This window comes from Chrysochloris asiatica, unplaced genomic scaffold (genome assembly GCF_000296735.1).
Source record: "Chrysochloris asiatica unplaced genomic scaffold, ChrAsi1.0 scaffold00351, whole genome shotgun sequence".
In the NCBI taxonomy this organism is placed as follows: Eukaryota; Metazoa; Chordata; class Mammalia; order Afrosoricida; family Chrysochloridae; genus Chrysochloris; species Chrysochloris asiatica.
In genome coordinates, this window is record NW_006408869.1 from 2,352,923 (window position 1) to 2,375,022 (window position 22,100).

General features: G+C 36.2%; 2 pseudogenes; both read right to left on the minus strand.

Moving 5' to 3' along the window:
* The window catches only part of LOC102829551, a 48,447-nt pseudogene extending 30,396 nt beyond the window's left edge, over positions 1 to 18,051 (minus strand).
* Positions 18,052 to 18,108: 57 nt separating this feature from the next.
* Positions 18,109 to 20,662, minus strand: LOC102829940 (annotated as a pseudogene).
* Between the last annotated feature and the right edge of the window lie 1,438 nt (positions 20,663 to 22,100).

Consider the following 22,100-nt stretch of genomic DNA (forward strand, 5'->3'; position numbering starts at 1 on the left):
AAAAAAAAAAAAAAACCTATATAGGGTCACTATAAGTCGAAACCAACTGGATGGCACTTAATAACAACAACATTGTTATATTGTTATACACAGGTGTGGCTCTATAGGGTAAGCACTGGATTACAAAGTCAATTTGAACCACAAAGTAGGTGGTTCAAACTCACCAGTAACTCCTAAGAAACCCTATACAGCATTGATAAACTACAGTCTTCTCAATTTATGTTATGATTAAACCCATTACTAATGCTACTGTGCTAATCTGTCTGGTTGGGGCATCTTCCTCTTTTTCTCTGATTCTCTACTTTAACAAGCATGATGTTTGTCTCCAGAGACTTTTAGAACCTGATGCTGTTATTGTTAGGTGCTATCATGTCAGTACCGACTAATAGTGACCCTGCATGACAGAAAACAAACAAACAAAAAAAAACACAGCCTGGTCCTGGGTCAACCTCACAATTGTTGCCATGCTTAAGCCCATTGATGCTACCACTTGGCCAATCCATCTCTCTGGGGGTCTTCCTCCTTTTCTCTGACCCTCCACCTTATTATACATGATATCCTTCTCCAGCCCCTAGTCCCTCCTGACAACATGTCTGAAGTATGAGAGACAAAGTTTGGCCATCCTGGCCTCTAAGGATCACTCTGGCTGCACTTCTACTACATAGATCTGTTAGTTCTTTTGGCAGCCCGTGACACTTTCAATATTCTCCTCCAACACCGTAACTCAAAAACATCAATTCTTCTATGGTTTTCCTTATTCACTGTCCAGCTTTTGCATGCATATAAGGTTATTGAAAATACCATATCTTGGGTCAGGCACACCTTAGTCCTCAACCTGACATCTCTACTCTTCAACACTTTAAAAAGGTCTTGTGTAGCAGATTTGCCAAATGCAATACATCATTTGATTCCTTGGCTATTGCTTCCATGGGTGTTGATAGTTGGTCCAAGACGAATGAAGTCCTTGACAACTTCAATCTTTTCTCCATTGATAAGAGTGTTGTTTATTGGTCCAGTGGTGAGGATGTTTGTTTTCTTTACATTGAGATGCAATCCATACTGAAGGCTGTGCTCTTTTATCTTCATCAGTAAATGTTTTAAGTCCTCTTCACTTTCAGCAAACAAGGTTTTATCATCTTCATATCACAGGTTGTTAATGTATAGAATCTTAAAAACTCATGGGTGGCCATCTAAGGTCTCTCTATGTATTAAAGAAACAAGAGTGATAAGAATTGGAGATGCTTGAGATAAATTAGCCCAATGGATTAATGGAACATGTCAACACCAGTCTCATGACTCAGAGAGCAGAACTAGAGCGTGTCAGGTGACCACTACCAACTGCTCTGAAAGGATAACACTAGAAGTTACCAGATAGAGTGGGAGAAAATGTGGAACAAAACTAAAAGTTATAATAAGAGATCAGACTCACTCCTCCAAAAGAGATTGTAGTAAATTGATACTATGGGCCATGACCACCATTCAGCTTTGGAACTGATATGTATGGCCCAATTTTCAACTCATCAGTTGGTAGTTAAATAGCTGGTAGTTGGTCAACAGAATTAGTGAGGTATGCTTATTATGGAATACTCAACCATTCAAGATCACAAAGATAATATTTACTTGAGGACAAGGTTCAGAGAGATTTGGAATGAGGGTGGAATGGAAATAGAAACCACAGGGAAGACGTCTAATAACTTGTTATATGGAGTGGATTGCTTTCATTGACAAAAAACTAGTGTGTGACTTCTTGGATGTAAAATCTGCTTTGTGAACCTTCACTCAATTCACATAAAAAAATAGTTTAATGAAAACAGGTAACCAAATCATTTTTCAAATGTATATGATAAGTTTTGACTCTCTCTTCTTTTTTAACCCCCAAATCATTCTTGAACCATACTCATGTGTGTGAGAGAAAGATTAGATTTTATCCTCTGTGGAAGGGAATCTGTAAAAGAGTATGTGTAAAGAACTGAGATGTGATTACCATCATGCCTAATAGATTGGGCCCTTTCTTCTATCTCTTGCTACACAGAGTTCTGTAGTAAATAGCAACGCCATGGTTCAACATTTGCAAGTCAATGACCATTTTCCATAATACCTCAAAGTCAGTATGGAATCTTTTGGCTACTGACTCCAAGCTAAAGGACATTTTTGTCGTTTTCAAAGCAAGTCAACTTAAGTCATTCCCCATCATAATGAAATTGAATTCAGAAACCAAGCCTTTATTGCCTAATTAAAAATCAATGAAAATATTTGAAAAAAACATGCATATGAAAATTAATTTGGATAAAAAGCTAGCATTTATTAAGATTCTCAGAGTTGTTGCACTTTTTGTTACATGAAACTTTTTTTTTTTTTGCATTTAATCCTTATAATAAGTCTCTGAGTTATAGTTATAACCCTTCTTCAGAGAAGGTACATTAGTGGAAGTAAAAGTTAAGTAACATCTCCCAGAGCAGAGCAGTTTACTAGGATCTCAGTTCAGAATTTAAAATACTTGCATGATTTATATAAGCATTCTCTCTTCCTCTAGGAAACCCAAACTCAATTTTCTAAGAAATCTAACAAGCAGTAAATGGGGGTGGCAGGGAAGGTAGCCAGTAAAGAATATTGTGCCAAATAGAACACCAATTAAGAAATAACTAAATGACATATTATGATTCTATTTTTATGAAATAATCAGAACCGACAAATCTATAGAGACAGAAAGTGGATTGTGGTGACCTGCTGCTATAGTGGATAGAAGCAGAATCAAGGGTGATAGCTAAAAGAAATGGGATTTCTTCCTGCGGTGATGAAAATAGTCTAAAATTGATTGTGGTGATGGTTGAAAATTTTGGGAATATACATGGGAGCTTCAAAACGTTAGTGGAAAAATAATTATCCTTCAATTCCATTTTCCACAAACTTGTTGAAGCCACCTCATAGTGTTCTTGTTGTTGTTTTTATGTGCCATCCAGTTAGTTCTGTCTCTAGCCACCCTGTATAGAGTTTCCAAGGAGTGACTGGTGAGTTTAAACTGCCAATCTTGTGGTTCAAACAAATTGTGGCCCAGTGCTTATCCTACAGTAGTATACCAAGACTTATTAATATACTACAAAAACATTGCATTATATACTTTAAATATAATTAAAAGAAATTAATCATGACTTAATCAAGACCAGTCAATATGATTTATTTTCAGTTATATTTGTCTTTAAGGAGTTAAGTGAGAAGAGCAAAAAAGGTGAGTTTCATCATCAAGACTCTTTTAAAATTACAACAGAACAAGAAATGGGCAAGCAGGTTTCCATGGAGTGTTCACAGGAGTGGTTCTAATAAGACTTTGAAGATTTTAGATTTATAGGCAATGTTAAAATCAAGGGCATGGTCATGAGAATAAATTATAGGAAGGCAAATTTAGTGGAGGAAGAAAAGCCTAGGACGTGAGAAACTAGTGGTAGTGGAAGGATCATTGCACGTAATAAAGTCACCAAGAATTTTGATATATTTCTTGGGGAAAATAATGAATAGAGAAAAAACTGTGAAAAACAGAGAGGAGTGAATAGTTTGTTGTCTTTAAATTCAAATATTTAAAACATATATATACTTTTTTCTTAAAAAAAAGAGACAGAAATGAATGAATGAACCATAAATTTTAATGAGGAGAAATTAGAACACGTGCTCCATTTCCAGACTCAGAGTTATGGAGGTTTATAAAAGGGGAAGAATAACAACAACAAAAAAACCACATAAACACTTTTTGAGAACACTGTAGAAGAATTCTGCTCACTGGTAAGAGTCATGTTTCAGCTGGAATAAGAAGGTGATGAAAATATTTCTGCAATACAGGGCATTTTAAAATTCCACAAGGATACAATAAAAATGCTCTACAAATGGGGAAATTTGGAAAATGTCCACTGCCAAAGTGTTATACAAAACCAATTGGGATTTACTGTATGAGGAATGGAGGGTGGTATTTAAGTATTGGCTTCTTAAAGATACCTTTATGAAAAAGGGTAACAGGGTCAATCCTGATGTTCCCCAGCAAGTAAAGGCACTAATCTTCAGAGAAAAGAGGAAACTAGATTGGATAGATGCAGTAGTAAAGACTGGATATGGGTTTGTCAGGAACTCTGTAGAGGCTTAAGTAGATATTTACCCTTTGACAAGTGACAGACATGTTACATACTAAGAGTTTTTTTGGAATCTGGCTATGGCACTGTGGGTTAATGTGCTAGACTGCAAAGTTGGTTTGAACCTCAGGGTTGGTGGTTCAAGCTCACTAGCTGCTCCTTGGAAAACTTTGACAGGGTCATTACGGGTCGGAAATGACTTGATGGCACTTAACAACCACAACAGAATTTTTTCATTATTATCGATATATTCTATAGCACTGAATCCCAGTCTTTCTTTGCATGTAAGTTTCACTTACACTTCACCTACACTATCAGTCTTACTGACTTACAGCCTTGTGATTTTTTTGTGCCTCATAATCCATTGAAGGAGTGACAGTGCAATTAGATCTTTAGCATATTTCCAGGAATAAAACAAAATGCAATAGGATGAATGCAAAAAACAATGTTCTCCCATGTAAACTATCACTGAAGTCACAATAAAAGTTTAAAAAAACACCAAAAAACTAGGAACAGGTTTTCTAATTCCTACAACAATCCTTTTCTGTTACATTTTGATCTCCAGTCCTATTTAAACTCTTAAAAATTTTCATACTTCTGTGTTAACTAGAACTCATGCATATCAAAATTATACAGGCAAGGAAAGCCTGTATTGAAAGCCTCTATTTTGGTGCTTAACAACAATAACATAAACCAAACAACCCTCACTTATGTGGTTTATATCTCTGGATGCTTACTACTGCACACTTCTAAACTGATAACTTTTTCAATTTTATTTATTTTGTTGTTGTTGAAAACATGCACAGCAAAGCATACACAAACAAAACAGTTTCTATGGACTTCTGATGTGGCACTGCAAGAAAAGTGCAAGACTGCAAGATCGATTTGAACCACAAAGTTGGTGGTTCAAACTCACCAGTCACTTATTGGAAACTCTATACAAGGCACTATCAGTTGGAATAGACTCAACAGCCATTAAAAACAACAGCAGCAACAACATATGTGCCTTGCAGTGACATTGATTTCATCTTTGCTTGTGTAACCATTATCACCTTTAGAATTGGTCTCCCTTCATTAACATAGATTCACTGCCCCCTACAGTTTCCAATTTGTTTTTAGTTTCTCTTGTCAATTTAATAGCATATACAGATTGTTGTTGAGTCAATTTTGACTCATAGAGACATAATGTTGTTGTTTTCGTTTAGTGTCATAGAGTCAGTTCTGACCCATAGAAACCCTGTATAGTTTCTGAGGAGCAGCTAGTGAGTTTGAACCACTGAACTTGCAGTTCAAACAGCTTTGCAGTCGGGCGCATTAACCCACAGTGCCACACCAGGACTCCATGTTGTTGTTGTTAGGTGCCATTGAGTCAGTACGGACTCATAGTGACTTTATGCACAGCAAAATGAAACACTGCCCCATCCTGGTCCAACTTCACAATTGTTGCCACGCTTGAGCCCATTAGGACTCCATAGGAAAGAATAAATCTGCTCCATGAGGTTTCCAAAGCTGCAAATCTTTACAAAAGCAGATTACTTCATCTTTCTCCAGAAGAACAGTTTATGGGTTTGAACCACTGGCCTAAGTATTGTTGCTGTTGTTAGGTAATATTGAGGTCACAAGGACTATAGTGACCTTGTGCACAACAGAACTAAACACTGCCTGGCCCTGTGCCAACCTCGAAATCAACAGCCTGAAGCTGATAAAAATTAAAACAAATACACAATAGCCAAAATATGATGTTGCACATATCCCACTTGAATTTAGAGACCATCTCAAGGATGTATTTGATACATTAGACACTAAAGTGTGAAAGCCCGAAGTTGTGGGATAACATCAAGAACATTATACAGGAAGAAAGCAAAAGGTCATTGAAAAGACAAGAAAGAAGGAAAACACTGGCTAGGTAGGGCATCTTTTAATCCCATATAAATAATTCTTAAACAACATAGGTCTCAAGGTAGACATTTTTAACTACTTAAGCTAAACGATTGCTTGTTTTTATAAAAACAAAAAACAAAAATCTCCAGAGGATATTTTTGGTTTACTAAATAGTTCCATGGATTTATCCAGTCATGATAGCTCCAGAAACTCTGGATTCCATGAGAATTTGAAATTCCATTCTGCAATGTCCCCCTTTTGATCAGAATTCTTCAGAAATTTTTCATCAAATGTTCAGTTATGGTAGACAGGCCCCATCTAGCTCTTCTAGTCTCGTGCCAAAGAAGGCAGTTGTTGCAGGTAGTCACATATTTCATATTTTATTAGCCTTCAAACCTATGACATCATTTTGTCATCTAGTCTCTGTAAAACATCATTGTGACTCCTGATAAAATAAAAGTGAAAAAGGCAAATGATACTTTTGTATTATTGTGAAAATGGGTAGATTTGACCTCTTAGTCACCCTGAAATAGTCCTGCAACATCCAGGAATATCCAGGACTCTTCTGTTCTGTTTTTGCCCTTCTGTTCTCCTACCTAAAAGTCTCTCTGTCCTTTAGCAAACAATATTCTATACATTGCCTATCATATTTCAGCTGGAGCAATAATTTTATTTGGGACAGCTGCTGAATCTCTCTCCCACACAGGTCCACTGATATGTCTACTGCATTTGCATCCTCCTTCAAATTTAAATGCAAGAGAAAAAATTGGAAGAGGTAAGAGCTTTCTGCTTGCAACAAATTATCAGCTAAGTTCACCCACAGCTGGCACTAGGATGAGAAACAGCTCAAGTGCCAACCAGAGGCAATGCCAGAGAACCCTGAACTGTGAACTGACATAGGATAGCACAGGGGTGGCCTAAGCCAAGGTGAATGAAAGATTCTGCTTTAGGTATGACTGATCGATTGGAGGTCACAGAGCAGGTTACAGAGTTGAGCCAGGCAGGGGCAGGGTGTTAGTCAACTGAGAACCATCCGGACACCTCATGAATAATCAAGAATGTGGAGAAACAGTTGTTGGCTTTTTAATGCAGTTTATTTAATGTAATTTCCTTTGTTTTAGAACATCATGAATGTCGATGAAATGCCCTTTCATTTCACATTAAAACTATGAAAAGTCACCACTATTTCCAGTTTATTAGATGATCTGTTTCTTTAAAAGTTTTGGTTTTAACAAATATCATGATTTGTAACTGCATAAGGTCAGAATGCTTTTCTACCTGTTTATTTCTAATTTGAGAAACTTAATCATTTTTTGCTCTTTACGAGAATGCACCCATAGTTAATAAGTTAGAATTTCCTGTACATAACATTTCTTCATAATAGCTCTTATACTGAAGAATATCGTATTTGTTAAAATTTCTTATCACAGGCTTTCACACATAGTTGTCATAAAATACGCTATTTAATTACTGGGTACATTTTTATAGTTCTCTATTATGAACAAATATATATATATATATATTTAATTCTTATTATGTATATATCACTGGACTAGTTGCTGAGTATAGAGCAATAACTATAAAATGTAGCCTCTTAAAAAGGCTTATGGTATAGTTGGGAAAGCACATATAGTACATAAGCATTCAGAAAACCACCAATCCAGAAATAGTTTTGCTACAGGAATATAGAAAAATGTTAATGAAAATGAGAATTATGGAAGCAGCAACCAAGAAATCAAATGATATGGCATTGGACAAAAATCTCTGTAAAGTATAAAAACAAAGATACCACCTTGAGGACAAAGGTGCACCAGGTCAAAGCAAGCCGTGGTATCTTCAATTGCCTCATATGCATGCAAAAGCTGGTCAACAAATAAGGAAAACTAAAGAAGAATTTATTCATTTAAATTATGTTGTTGGAAAAGAATACTGTACTGATTATACCATGGACTTCCAGAGAAATGCAACCAGAATGTTTCTTAGAAGCAAGATATTTCTCATGGATTTTTGAGATATTATCAAGAGTGACTTGTCATAGGGAAGAACATCATGCTTCATAAAATAGAACTTCAATAAGAGAGGAAGACCTTTAAAGAGATGGACTGACACAATGGCTAAAACAGTGAGCTCAAACAGCAATGATTGTGAGGATGGAACAGGACAAGGCTGTGTTTCATTCTGTTATTCATGGGGTTGCAGTTTGTCAGAAACTACTTGGTGGCACCTGGGTTTGAACTGCAAGGTCAGCAGATCAAGCCCATCAGCTGCTCCTCTGAAACCCTATAGCAACCTTGTATATTTCTAGCTGAACTATTAAAAAATGACTTGATGATTTACCGGAACAATGTGAAATATATTTCTGTGTTGGTTGTAAACTTGTAGAATATCATGAATCTCTCTGGCCATCTAAGCAACATTATTGGAACAGATTTTCTGTGAATAAAGCCAAGACTAAAGTAAACAGACTAAGAACATAGTAAGAAGAAGGGATAGGTGTCAACCTTTGAGGGAGTACCCCCTTAAAGCAGTATGAATTTCAGCAAAACAGTGTCTGATATAGTACAGAAAAATGAGACATTTAGGTTGAAAGGCAATCAAAATATGACTATGGAGGCACTCAAAATATAGTCTACCTTAATGATATAGATGCAGTAAAGCTTTGGAGATCTTCATTTGCTAATGGGCCTGATTCAAAATGAGAAGAAACAATTGTAATCATCCATCAGTAATTAAAATGTGGAATGTACAAATTATGAATCTAGAGAAATTGAACATTGTTAAAAATGAAGTGAAATAAATAAAGGTTGATATACTAGGCATTAGTGAGCTGAAATTGTTTGGTATTGGCCATTTTGAATCAGACAATCATATGGTTTACTATGTTGGGAATGATAAATTCAGAAAGAACGATGTCACATTCACTGTCCAAGAGAATGCTTTAAGACATATCTTGAAATACAGTGCTGTCTGTTATTGGATAATATTTATATGCCAACAACAAAAAAAAAAGTTAATACAATTATTATTCAAATTTGCATAGCAACTACCAAAGCTAGTGGTGAAGAAACTGAAGAATTCCGCCAACTTCTTTAGCCTGAAATTTATCAAACAGGCTTTCAAGATGCACTGATAATTACTGGTGATTGTAATGTGGAAGTTGGAAACAAAGAGGTGGGATTTGTATCTGGAAAATATGGCCTTGATGGTAGAAATCACTCTGGAGATCACTTGATAGAATTTACAAGATTAATGATTTCTTCATTGCAAATACGTCTTTTTTTTTTTTTGGCAAGTTTTTATTGTGAATTGAATGATAGTTTACATGGGAAAATAATCAGTTTTACACTCATTGTTTCATTACAATCTCCTCAGAGATGTAATTACGCATCATCATTAAAGAGTGCAAATACCTTTTTTAACAACATAAGTCGTGACTATACACATGGGCCTCTTCAGATGATCACACAGGAATCAAATTGACTACATCTGTAGGAAGAGAAGATATAGAAGATAAATGTCACCAGCGGAAACAAGAAAGACTGTGAAACAGACCAGCAATTATTCATATGCAAGTTCATGGGGAAACCAAAGAAAATGACATATCCATGAGAGCCACCTTGAGAATGTCCCATCTATATTTACAGATCATCTGTATTTAGGCTCCAGGAATTGACAGAATACCAATTCAAATATTTCTATGTCAAGAATATATTGAAAGCATTGAATAGTAATAGATGTAGCTGTTGATAAGTGCTATTGAGTCTGTTCTGAAGCTATAAATATTTACAGGAGTAGAAAGCCTCATATTTCTCCAGTGGAGCAGCTGGTGGACTCTAACTAACGGCCTTCTGGACCATAGTTTAGTGTTTATCCTCTACAGATGTCATGCTCTCTACATCATACATGAGGAAAACAAAAAGTCATTAAAAACACAGGAAAGGAAGAAAAGATCAAAGTGTATGTCAGAAAAGATTCTGAAATTTGCTTTTGAATGTAAAATAAAAAAACTCCTTTGAAGAATTGATGAGGTAAAACAAATGAAGAGAAATTTTCAAAGAGCAGTTTGAGAAGAAAAACAAAGTGTTATTACAAAATGTATAAATACCCAGACATAGAAAACCAAAAGAGGAACACACTTTGCATATCTCATAGAAGTAACTGGAGAGTCAAGGCTTTAGTTGGACTATAGAAGAATACAATGGGAAAAATGTTGAATGATGCAGGAAGCATCAAAAGAAGATGGAAGAAATACACAGTCTCTGTACCAAATAGAATTGGTTCATGTCCAGCCATCTCTGAAGTAGTGTATAATCAAGAATCTATGGTACTGAAGGAAGAAGGTCAAATTACATGCATTGAAGGCATTAGTATAAAACAAGGTTCCAACAGCTGAGGACTCTGGACTCATGGAAAGAGAGGTACTGGGTGCTGGCAGCCATGAGGCAGGCTTAGAGAATGTGTCCTTTGGTTGTTTAAATAATTATATATTCCTGAGTGTTTCTGTGTACATCCCTACCCACCCTCCCCCCCAAAAAACAACAACAACAACAACAAACAAAACAAAACAAAACAGGGAATGGAAGCAAATACTGTTGAATGGTGATACATGGAGGAGATTGTAATCATCGATGTTCTCCATGTAAACTATCACTCAGTTCACAATAAAAACTTAAAAAGCAAAACCAATAAACAAGGCTCCTGGAGGAATTGAAAGAATACCAATTCAAATGTGTCTAAAACTGAAGCATCACTGGCAGCACTCAATGGTCTATGCAAAAAAATTGGGAAGACAGATTCCCAGTAAACTGACTGAACAAGATCTGTATTTGTGCTCATTCCAAAAAAGGGTAACCCAGAAGAGTATCAAAATTATGGAACAATATCATTAATGTATTACACAAGTAACTTTTTTTCTGAAAATAATTCAAAAATGGTTGCAGCAGCACTGTACAGGGGGTTTCCAAAAGTTCATTACAATTCACAAGACATAGATCCAGGAATATCATTGCTGATAGATTTTGACTGAAAACTGAGAAGATCAGAAAATACTTGTGTTTTATTGATTATGCAAAGCATTTATTTGATTGTGTGTATCACAAAAATATGGAAAATTTCACAAAGACTGGGAATTTCAGAACACTTAATTGTACTCATTGCAAGCTTGTACATAGACCAAGAGGCTGTCATTGTAACAGAAAAAGGAATTCTACATGGTTTACGATCAGGAAAGTTGGACTATATGCAGAAGAATGTGGCTTCTGGATTGGAGAATTGACAACCTTATTCACTGGAACTGAAAAGTATGTGAGGCACTCACTGATGAATTTGAAAGACTATACCCTTCAGTATATATGTTGTAGTTGTTATGTGCCGTGGAGTCCATTCCAACTCATAGCGACCCTGTACAGGGTTTCCAAGGCTATAAATATTTATGGGAGCAGAAAGCCTCAACTTTCACCAGCAGAACTGCTGGTAGTTTCGAACTCTTGACCTTGTGGTTCTCAGCCCGATTCGTAATCACTATGCTAGCAACTGAATAGAAAGAAAATCAAAATCCTTACAACTTGACCAATAAACAATATGATAAATGGAGAAAAGATTCAAGTTGCCAAGAGTTTCATCTTACTTGGGTCCACAATCAGTGTTCATGGAAGCAGCAGCGAATAAATCAAACACTGGGGAACTCTACTACAAAAGATACCTTTAAAGTGTTAAAAGAACAAAGACTTCTGAGATGTGCCTGATCAAAGCCAAGGTATTTAAAATATATTCACATGCATTTGATAACTGGACAGAAAATAAGGATACCAGTCATAGTTAAAATTTTGTGCCAACTTGACTGCACCAGGATTCTCAGCAGTTTGATAGATGAGATGTAGTTATACCCATAAATAGATCTAATACAATGCAATTAACTCTATGATGTGTTCTTCTATGAGCAGACAATCAGTAGAAAGCTCTGGTAGGGTGAGGAAACATTGTTACCTCAGGAATGTAATCTGCTTCCAATATATTAGACAGTAAAGCAAAGCGGTTCAAGCTTACCAGTTGCTCCTTGGAAACCCTATTTAGGGTCGCTATGGGTCAGAACCGACTCAACAGCAGTTAACAATAACAACAACAAAGCAAAGAATGCTTGTTTTTTCCTACTTCTGGATCTTATATCTAGCTTGTTCTCTCACCTCAGGTTCTTAGACTTGAGCCAGTGACCTTCTTTATTACATGCTGATTCTAAGAGCCAGGAGCAGCCTGTTTTCATACCTATCGGATATGCCGGACCTGGCTGCCTGTCTGTCTCCTTGGCTGGATTGTCTGCTGGACTTGCTTGCCTGCTAATCTTGAAATCTTGATTCATCTGACATAGTCTTGGGACTCTCCAACTTCTACAACTGTGTGAGCCATTTCTATGTTATATATATAGTTGCTGTTAAGATCCGTCGAGTCAATTCCAACCCATAGCGACCCTGTATAGGCTTTCCAAGGAGCAGCTGGTGAGTTTGAATCACTGACCTTGCAGTTCAAACAGCTTTGCAGTCTGGAGCATTAGCCCACAGAGCCACACTAGGACTCTCTCTCTCTCTTTATATATACATACATCATATATATATACATACATACATATATATGCATATATAAAAATACATAGACATATATCTTATTGTTTAGTGCCATTGAGTCAGTTCTGACTATAGCAACCCTCTATAGGGTTTCTGAGAAGCAGCTGGTGGGTTTGAACTGCTGAACTTGTGGTTCTCAAGCCAATGCTTATCCTAGAGTGCCACATCAGGAGTCCCTATATATGGTTGTTAAGTGTTGTTGAGTTGGTTCCAACTCATAGTGAGCATGAATAGGGTTTCAAAGGAGCAGCTACTGAGTTAGAACTGCTGATCCTGCAGTTCAAACTGACGTTGCAGTCCAGCACAGTAACCTGCAGCACCACACCAGGGCTTTCTCTATATATATCTATAGAGAGATAGATACAGATATAGATAAGCATTTGACCTCAAGGTCAGTTTGAACTGCAAGGTTGGTGGTTCAAATCTACCAGCCACTCTTGGAAACCCTATACAGGGTTGCTATGAATTGGAAACAAGTCGATGGCACTTAATAACAACAACAACAACAAAAAGTATATGTGTGTGTGTGTGTGTGTGTGTGTGTGTGTACGTGTGTGTGCATATTGTTGTTTTTAAGTACCCTGGAATAGGTTCTGTCCTTTAAGGGTTTCTATGAAGCAGCTGATGAGTTTGAACCACCAGTCTTGTGGTTCAAAGTGTCCTTGCAGTTGAGTGCTTATCCTATAGCACCAAACAGGACCCCATATATTTATACACATACATATATATACAAATATGTATATACAGAGTCCTGAATATATTTATATGGAGTCCTGGTGTGGCACTGTAGGATAGGCACTGGACTGCTGTTTGTTTGAGTAGTAATGCCTTCCATTCAGACTCACTACCCACTCCTCGGAAATCCTATACAGGATTTTTACGAGTTGGAACAGACTTGACAGCACTTAACAACAACAACATTTTTGTTGTTGTTGTTATGTGCCATCAAGTTGGTACCAACTCATAGTGACTTTATGCACAGCAGAACGAAACACTGCCTGATCCTGGGCCAACCTCACTACTGTTGCCACACTTGAGTCCATCGATGTTGCTCCTTGGCCAAACCATCTCACTGGGGTCTTCCTCTTTTTCTCTGACCCTGCACCTTACCAAACATGATATCCTTCTTCAGCAACTGACCACTCCTGACATTATGTCCCAAGTATGAGAGATGAAGATTGGCCATCCTAGTCTCCAAGGAGCACTCTGGCTGCACTTCTTCCAAAACGGATCTATTGGTTCTTTTGGCAGCCTATTGTACTTTCAATATTCTCCTCACCATCATAACTCAAAAGTACCAATTCTTCTACGGTCTTCCTTATTCACTGTCTAGCTTTCACATGCATATGAGGTTATTGAAAATACTATGGCTTGGGTCAGGCACACCATAGTCTTCAAACTGTCTTTGCTCTTCAACACTTTAAAAAGGTCTTGTGCAACAGATTTTCCTAATGCAATACATCGTTTGATCTCTTGACTGCTGCTTCCGTTGAGTGTTGATCCAAGAAGAATGAAGTCCTTGACAACTTCAATCTTTTCTCCTTTGATAAGAATGCTGTTTATTGGTCCAGTGGTGAGGAATTTTGTTTTCTTTACATTGAGATATAATCCATACTGAAGGCTATGCTCTTTGATCTTCATCAGTAAATATTTTAAGTCCTCTTCACTTTCAGCAAGCAAGGTTGTATCATCTGCATATTGCAGGTTGTTAATGAGTCTTCTGTCAATACTGATGCCATGTTTTTCTTCATATAACCCAGATTCTCGTATTATTTACTCAACATACAGGATGAATAAGTATGGTGAAAGAATACAACCCTATCACATACCTTTCTTAATTTTAAACCATTCAGTGTTCCCATGTTCTGTTCAAACAACTGCCTGTTGGTCCAGGTACATATTCTATATCCTTATATATGGAATCTTGCTGTGGCTCTGTAGGATAATCTCTGGATGGTTAACTACAAATTTGGTGGTTCAAACCCACCAGTACCTCATTGGAAACCCTCTACAGGGTTGTTATGAATCAGAACTGACTGAGGGTATCGAACAACAAAAACGTCCATATATATATATATGCTATGAATATAGATATTGTTGTGGTTTATGTGTTGTCAAGTTGGTTCCAACTCATAGTGACCTTGCATATGGTTGCTAAGGAGCTACTGGTGAGTCATGCTACTTGACTGATGATGACCCCCAAGAGTTGAATTGGCAGAATGGCTGCAACAACAGACTCTAACATAAAAGCTAATGTCTGAAATGAAATGCAGACGGGTCTCTTGTGATACAATAGTGAATAATTGTTATCAGGACTGATTGTGAGGGTCGGAAATGTAAAGGTAGACGTTTTATAGCAAGGAGGGGAGTGATTAACTTTTCAGTCTAGGAGCGGAGGTCCCTAGGACCATCAAAGGAGAAGAGCAGAGAGCAGGACCCTACCCAGAGAGGCAGTGATGCCTGAAATGGAGGCAGAGATGATGACATGGAATGATGGAGCAGCTGGAGACTTTAGATCCAGAGAGGGAGAACGACCTTGTGCTGAAGACCTGGGGGGTACGGGGGAAGGATTGCATGAAGGGGATTGTAACCATGGCAATGAGACTATATATGATAGAATGAATGTAAAACTAATGTTCTCCCATGTAAACGATCACATAATTCACAATAAAACATTTAAGAAAAGAAAAAAACAACAACAACTAATGTCTACATGGCAGTACTGGGCAGTGTTTTGCCTTTTGCTCACAAAGTCTCAATGAGTTGGAGCTGACAGAAAAGCACTCAATAACAACAACAATAAAGTAGAGCTGAGAGATATGGAGAAATATATGAGGGGGCTTCAAAAAGTATTAAGAAGAATAGAGTTGAAAAATAATGATATGTTTCTATATACTTTTTGAAGGCTCTAGGAATTGTTGAAATGCAAATTGAAATCTTTCAAAGAACTGATACAGCACTAGAGACACCTATCTATTCGATGAAGTTTGGAAGATAGCTACTTGACCAACTAATTATAAGAGATCTGTATTTGTGCCCATTCCAGAGAGGTGATCCAATGGAATTTGGTAATCCTTGGACAATATCATTAGTAACACATGCAAGTAAAATTTTGCTAAATATCATCCAAAAACAGCTACAACAGTGCATCGACAGTGAATTGCAATTTGTACAAACTGGATTCAGATGAGGACATGGAACAAGGGATATCATTGCTGACTTCAGATGGATCTTGGCTAAAAGCAGAGATTACCACAAAGAAGTTTGTTATTGTTGTTGAGTGCTGTAGTGCCAGTACCGATTCATTACAACTCTGTATAGGGTTTCTGAGGAGTAACTAGTGAGTTTGAATTGCCAACTATGCTTTATTGACTATGCAGAGGCTTCCAACTGTGTAGACCATGGTGAGCTCTGAATAGCATTACGAAGAATGGGTATTCTTGAACATAATTATGCTCATGAGAAAACTGTACATAGACATCCTTCAAAGAGAACAGTGGAAGAATGAATGGTTTAAAATCAGAAAAAGGTGTGTACTAGGGTTATATTCTTTCACCACACTTACTCAGTTTGTATGATGAGTAAGTAATCTAAACAGGATTATATGAAGGAGAATGTGACTTCAGGATTGGAGGAAGACTCACTCACAATGTCTACATGGTGCAGTTCAGCTTGATAAAAGTGATGCAGCTTTGCTTGATAAAAGTGAACAGTACTTAAAATACTTAGTGTGCAGCCTTCAGTATGGGTTGCACCTCAATATAAAGAAAGCAAAAATCCTCAACACTGCAGCGATCAGTAACATTATGATAAATGGAAAAATATTGAAATTGTCAAAGACTTCATTTTGCTTAGATCCACTATCATAACTCAAGTAAATAAGAGTCAAGAACTCAAACAAATTATTGTGTTAGGTAAATCTGTTGCATAAGACCTCTTTAAAATGTTCAAGAGCAAAGATGTCAGGTTGAAAACTAAGGTGCTCCTGAGTCAAGCAATGGTGTTTTCAATAACCTCATATGCATGTGAAAGTTGGACAATGAATACAGAAAGCCATAGAAGAATGGATGCATTTGAGTTATTGTGTTGGAGAAGAATATTATGGACTGCCAGCAGAATAAACAAATCTGTGTTGGAAGAAGTACAGTCAAAATGTTCCTTAAAAGCCAGGATGACAAAACTTCATCTCTCATACTTTGGACATGTTATCAGGAGGGACCAGTCGCTGGAGAAGGACACCATGCTTGGTAAAGTGAAGGGTAAGACCCCAACAAGATGGATTAGCCCAGTGGCAGCAGCAATGGGTTCATGAATAACACAGTTGTGAGGATGTCACAGGACCAGGCAGTATTTGTTCTGTTATACATACGGTTGCCATGTGTTAGAACCAATCAGAAGGCACCTAGCCACCATCAAAACAATTCTTGGACCCAGCTTTACCTGATTTATCTTCTACTACTCGACTTTTCTAGTGATATTAATAGCTAAATTTATTATTATTATTAAGAGATTTTAAACTACATTCATAGTTGTTGTTAGTTCTAGTTTGTTCTGACTCCTAGTAGCCCCATATGTGCAGAGTATAACTGGACCATAGTGTTTTCAAGACTAATTTCAGAAGCAGATTGGTCAACATCCATGTCAGAACTAAAATTATCCAAGAAGGTTTCTTGAAAGAATTTAAACAGAATTCTGGGTGTTGTGTCAATTAGGTGTCAGAACAAGTAGAGGGAAATAAAAAGAATGCATACTGAGAAATTTAAAGTCCAATGTAGGTGTAAAATCAGGTTCTTGTAAAGAAGTAGATGTCAAGTTTTAAAAGGGTAAGGACACATGTTTGTAGATGGCAGAGGTACACTCATATTTAACCAATGAAATTCAGAACTAAAATTAGTGAAAAAGGCCAAACAAGGACAAACCAAATAACACATAGTGGAGAAAACCAGACACCTCAAAAAGAATTTCAAGAATATAGAATTCTGTCATATTTCTTGTCTTACTAATTCATACTACTGATATCCTGAACCACTTTGATATCATTTTCTCAGGTCCCTCTCACAACACTGATTTTGTTTTTGCCATATTTGTTTTCCTATTTATTTTAGCAAAAGTAACCCATTCACATATATTAAAAATATCACCATAATTTTTCAAAGAATGTGCTCATGTAAGTAGTATGTTCACACATATAACATGCATAGCCTGTGAAGAAAACTGATGTGAGAGGAGGTTGCATAATTAGCAAAAACCCTGTACAGTCTGTGTACTATTTGCATAAAAACATAGTAATTATGTTATAGTGACTTACAGTGAATACTATGTCTTTTTGTTTATTCTTTTACCTTTTGCCTGTCATGAACACAGATCTCCAACACTAAAATCATAATAATTTCAAATATTTCATTTCTATATTTCTGAACATATTTATCTTGCTCCATCTTAAATTTTCAATTATATATTGTCTTTCTGTTAAGCTAATTGGGAATAGTTACTTATCAGTTACTTCCACTTCCCTAAAAAAAAAAAAAAAAAGTCTTTGCATATTTGGTCAAGTTGTGAGTAGTAATCAATATTTTTGTTTTCATTAAATGTCATCAAGTCAGTGTCTGACCTATAAAGTCCTTATAAAGCATTTCCAAGGAGTGGCTGGTGGATTTGAACCACTGACTTTGATGTTTAAATAAATATTTACAGTATGTTACTATAATTCATTGCTGAATCATGTAGTATTATGATTAAAATACTGGGATGTTTTTGACAAGCAATACAAATATATTTTATTTGAAATAAACAAAAATACTTACAGAGCTCAAGGAATCACTTGGCAACACTTTTGCCTGATATATTACTGAGCAAAAAAACAAAGCTGAAGTATAAACACCCTTCCTTTTTGACATGCATTTGGAGATAAGTTAGAAGACACTACCTGGTTTTTAAAAAATGGACCTTCCCCGTAAGGCCCGGTCATAGAAGTGTAAACAATATAAATAAATCCATATCCAAGTCATATCATAGCTATGTCACCTGTGTATTTGGAGATCAACCACACATAACTGCCAATATACCTGGGAAAGGTTGTTATATCAGTTACATTTGAATTCTTGGCAGGCAGGACTGAAGAAAAATTTGGAACAAGTTTTATATCCTATTTAGAAAAAATCACTAGCATTTCCATAAATAACAGGTTACAATAGAAAGATACTTACTGCCTGGAAGTTGTTCTTCTCACTTTTGTTCATTTTTAGTTTTTATATATGACTTGCATAATTGTTTGATTCATTTGCTTATACTACAATCCTGTCATAAAGAATTAAAATATAATATACTTATTATTCCTTCCACATCTTCATTTTTCAAGCTTTATACATACTCTACTATATACACAGTATGTCAGCAGTTCTTGAATAGTAAAACAAACAAACATAAATGAGTAACTTTTCTGAAAATGCAGATATTTATAACTACAATGGTACTAAATGGAAATTGAGACAATGAGGGAATGGAAATTAATAAAAGCAAACATGCTCATATGCAGGGAATGTGGTTCAAGTCTTTGGAATTAAAAACAACTTTCCCAAAGAAGTTGGCTATGCTGGCATTTCCAGCAAACTTCCTTAGTTCCCCAAAAATGGATGAGAATAATCCCAATCCAACATTTTCAAGTCTATATTTATGAGATGCCATAAGTGATGTTCAAGCAGTTGTAGGGAGAAGGATAGATGTGCTATCCATTTAGCAATAGTTTTTTAGCATAGCCTCTTCAGCTATTGTTGGTCTATCAGTAAAACCAATGAAGTGCCAAATGTTCTTTGCAGTATGGGGTAAAAAAGTATTAAACATGTATTAACTGTCTATATCAGTATCAGGTAATACACACCTAAGAAAATTTTCTAAACAGCAAAATGACTCCTAGACCTTTCTTCGTCTCTCCCCAACATTAAACGTAGCAGAATTAATAACGAAAAATGAAAAGCAAATAGATATAGTGATGAAAGATTATTACAAAGTAGAAAACATAAACAAATTCAATTTTATAAGTTCAATAGTATTCCATGAGGCTAGAAAATCTATTTACCCCGAAAGCCTTAGTAAAATATCACTCTTGTTTATAAACCACCTATTTATCTCATGATCACTTGTTGAATCACTCCTCCTCCCAACCCCCCCCCCCCAATCTATACTAAAGAATCTTACATTCAGCCTTAAAGCATTCTGCATTTCTTTGCTAATCATGTAGCTGAGTATCTTGTTCCAGTTGATTTGGGTACTAGTAACTGGTAACTGCTGACAGAAGGCTTTGAATGTGGTGTTTGACATTATTTGATAGTTTTGCCTAATTGCTGTCTGATACTCATTTTCTGTGTGTTCTATGATTTTAATAAACACCTTGGCAGTTTGTACTTCATTTGAAAGAGTTACAGAATCTGTACATCTTTATGATTAACCAACTGAACATTGCCATCTTCATGATAGTGAACCTGAATCTTAAGTACTCAAAACACTTGGGTGGTGTGACAGTGAACCTCCACTCTGATCTTCAATGACAGTTCCAGAAGTTTTTAGGTTAAAATTGGTAGCTTCAATACATGCAATAAGAGTCTGATGATGTTCCTCTATAGTTTTAGCATAAACAGTACAGAAGCTGTTGAAATAATGATCTTTCATATAGGCCTTTAGAGTACTGCCACAGGATCCTCCCAAGACTTCAGGCCTCCATCTGCTTCCTCTGGTTGGGGGTCACTTGCTTCTTTCCATAAGTGATCAAATTTAAAGGAAAGTTTGTTTCTTGGATCTATAAATCTGATATTACCCAGGTCACCATGCTTTGTAATTAACACTTGATCTTCATATCCTATCGTCACAGGTGTGAACTGATCTATGTTATACTGGACAAATGCATGGCCCTTCCTTGAGAAGATTTTCATTATTAAGTAGTAGTCAGACATCATTAAATACTTCATTAAATTCTCCTGGAGGTGCATGAGTGATGCATTTAGCAACTATGCGTACCTTTTCCTCATCAGATATCCTATCCTTGAAGTTGGCCATCTTGGGCTGCTCTATAAAATGCCACTTTAATCAAATACATTTCATTTATTTGCATCAAATTTGGTAAAAAAAAAAATTTTAGAACTATCATCTCTACCAGATGACACTATTGATTTTCTGTGTCTTCTTCATTTCCTTTCTGGAGCCGTCCATCCTCTGTTTTCATTCAGAATCTCAAACTCCTTGACCTCTGCAACCTTCTTTTCAGGTCAACAAATGCTCCCAATTGCTGAGCCTCTGGGATTTGATGTAGTCATTTCACTTTCAGGTTGCTTCTTCAGTTCTCTGCTAAATCAGCCACTGCATCTCCCTCTACAGACTTCTGTCACATGTACAACCATGCTGAAATATCCATAGGCTTGTATCTAATGATTATTTTATTTTATTTTTTTGATTTTATTCCTACATTTAGTTTTAAGTAGGAGAGGAGATAACTACATGTGATCAAATTAATTTAATTATCTCAAAACTTCCCCTATTCACTTCAGTCATACCACAGTCTTTCTGAACTTCATATTCCATATCTTCTCAGTTAATAAGTGACTTATTCGTATTTAGTGTTTTGCCCGGATAATGCACTGAACTGCAAGGTTAGTTTGAACTGTAAGTTCTGAGGTTTAAATTCACCAACCACTTCTTGGAAATCCTATACAGGGTCACTATGAGTCAGAACTTACTGAATGCCACTTCACAACATCAAACAACAGTGTTTTTGCCTAAATGAAATCAGTTTTATCCCTCAAATTCAAAATTTACATTTCATAGGAACTCCTGGATTTCCAAAATCTCTATTAAGGATTATAACTCAGAAATGAATTTCTGGTCTGCAAGCTTCTGCTAACAAATTTTAGCAGTGCCTCACTTTTCAATGTGACTTTTAGAATGATACCTATACACTAAGAATCTCCTTAAAATCAATGGTCTTTTGATAAATTAATCAGAATTTGCTCTTAAGAAACACCCAATCTGGGATGCTGTGGAATAATGTTAACTTCAGTTACTTGAAGTTTGAAACTTGAAGTTCGAAGAATGATAGTATCCCAAACATTTTGGAGTTTCCCTGATTCCCCTACTGACAGGTTGGCAGTCTATCAACTAGACATGTCAGCTCAGATTGGATACAACCTATACTGATTTCATATACAAACATGTTATGCGCTAGAAGTATAAGATTTACATCAATCTTTTCATGTGTTTCTCCCAAAATCCTTTTCAAATATTATTTTCCATTCATAGTGGAAAAACTTAAGTCTAACTTAAATATTATATAAAGGACATGTTTACAGATGTATAGTGTAACTTATTTTAGTTGCTAACTATGGCTTTGCATCATTTTATTAAGTATTAAAGTTCTGATTAATGAGCTCTTCATTTGTGTGTATTTTAGTTTGAGTTGTATCAAGTGTTTTTGACATGTACATTAATTCTAGCTTGCAAT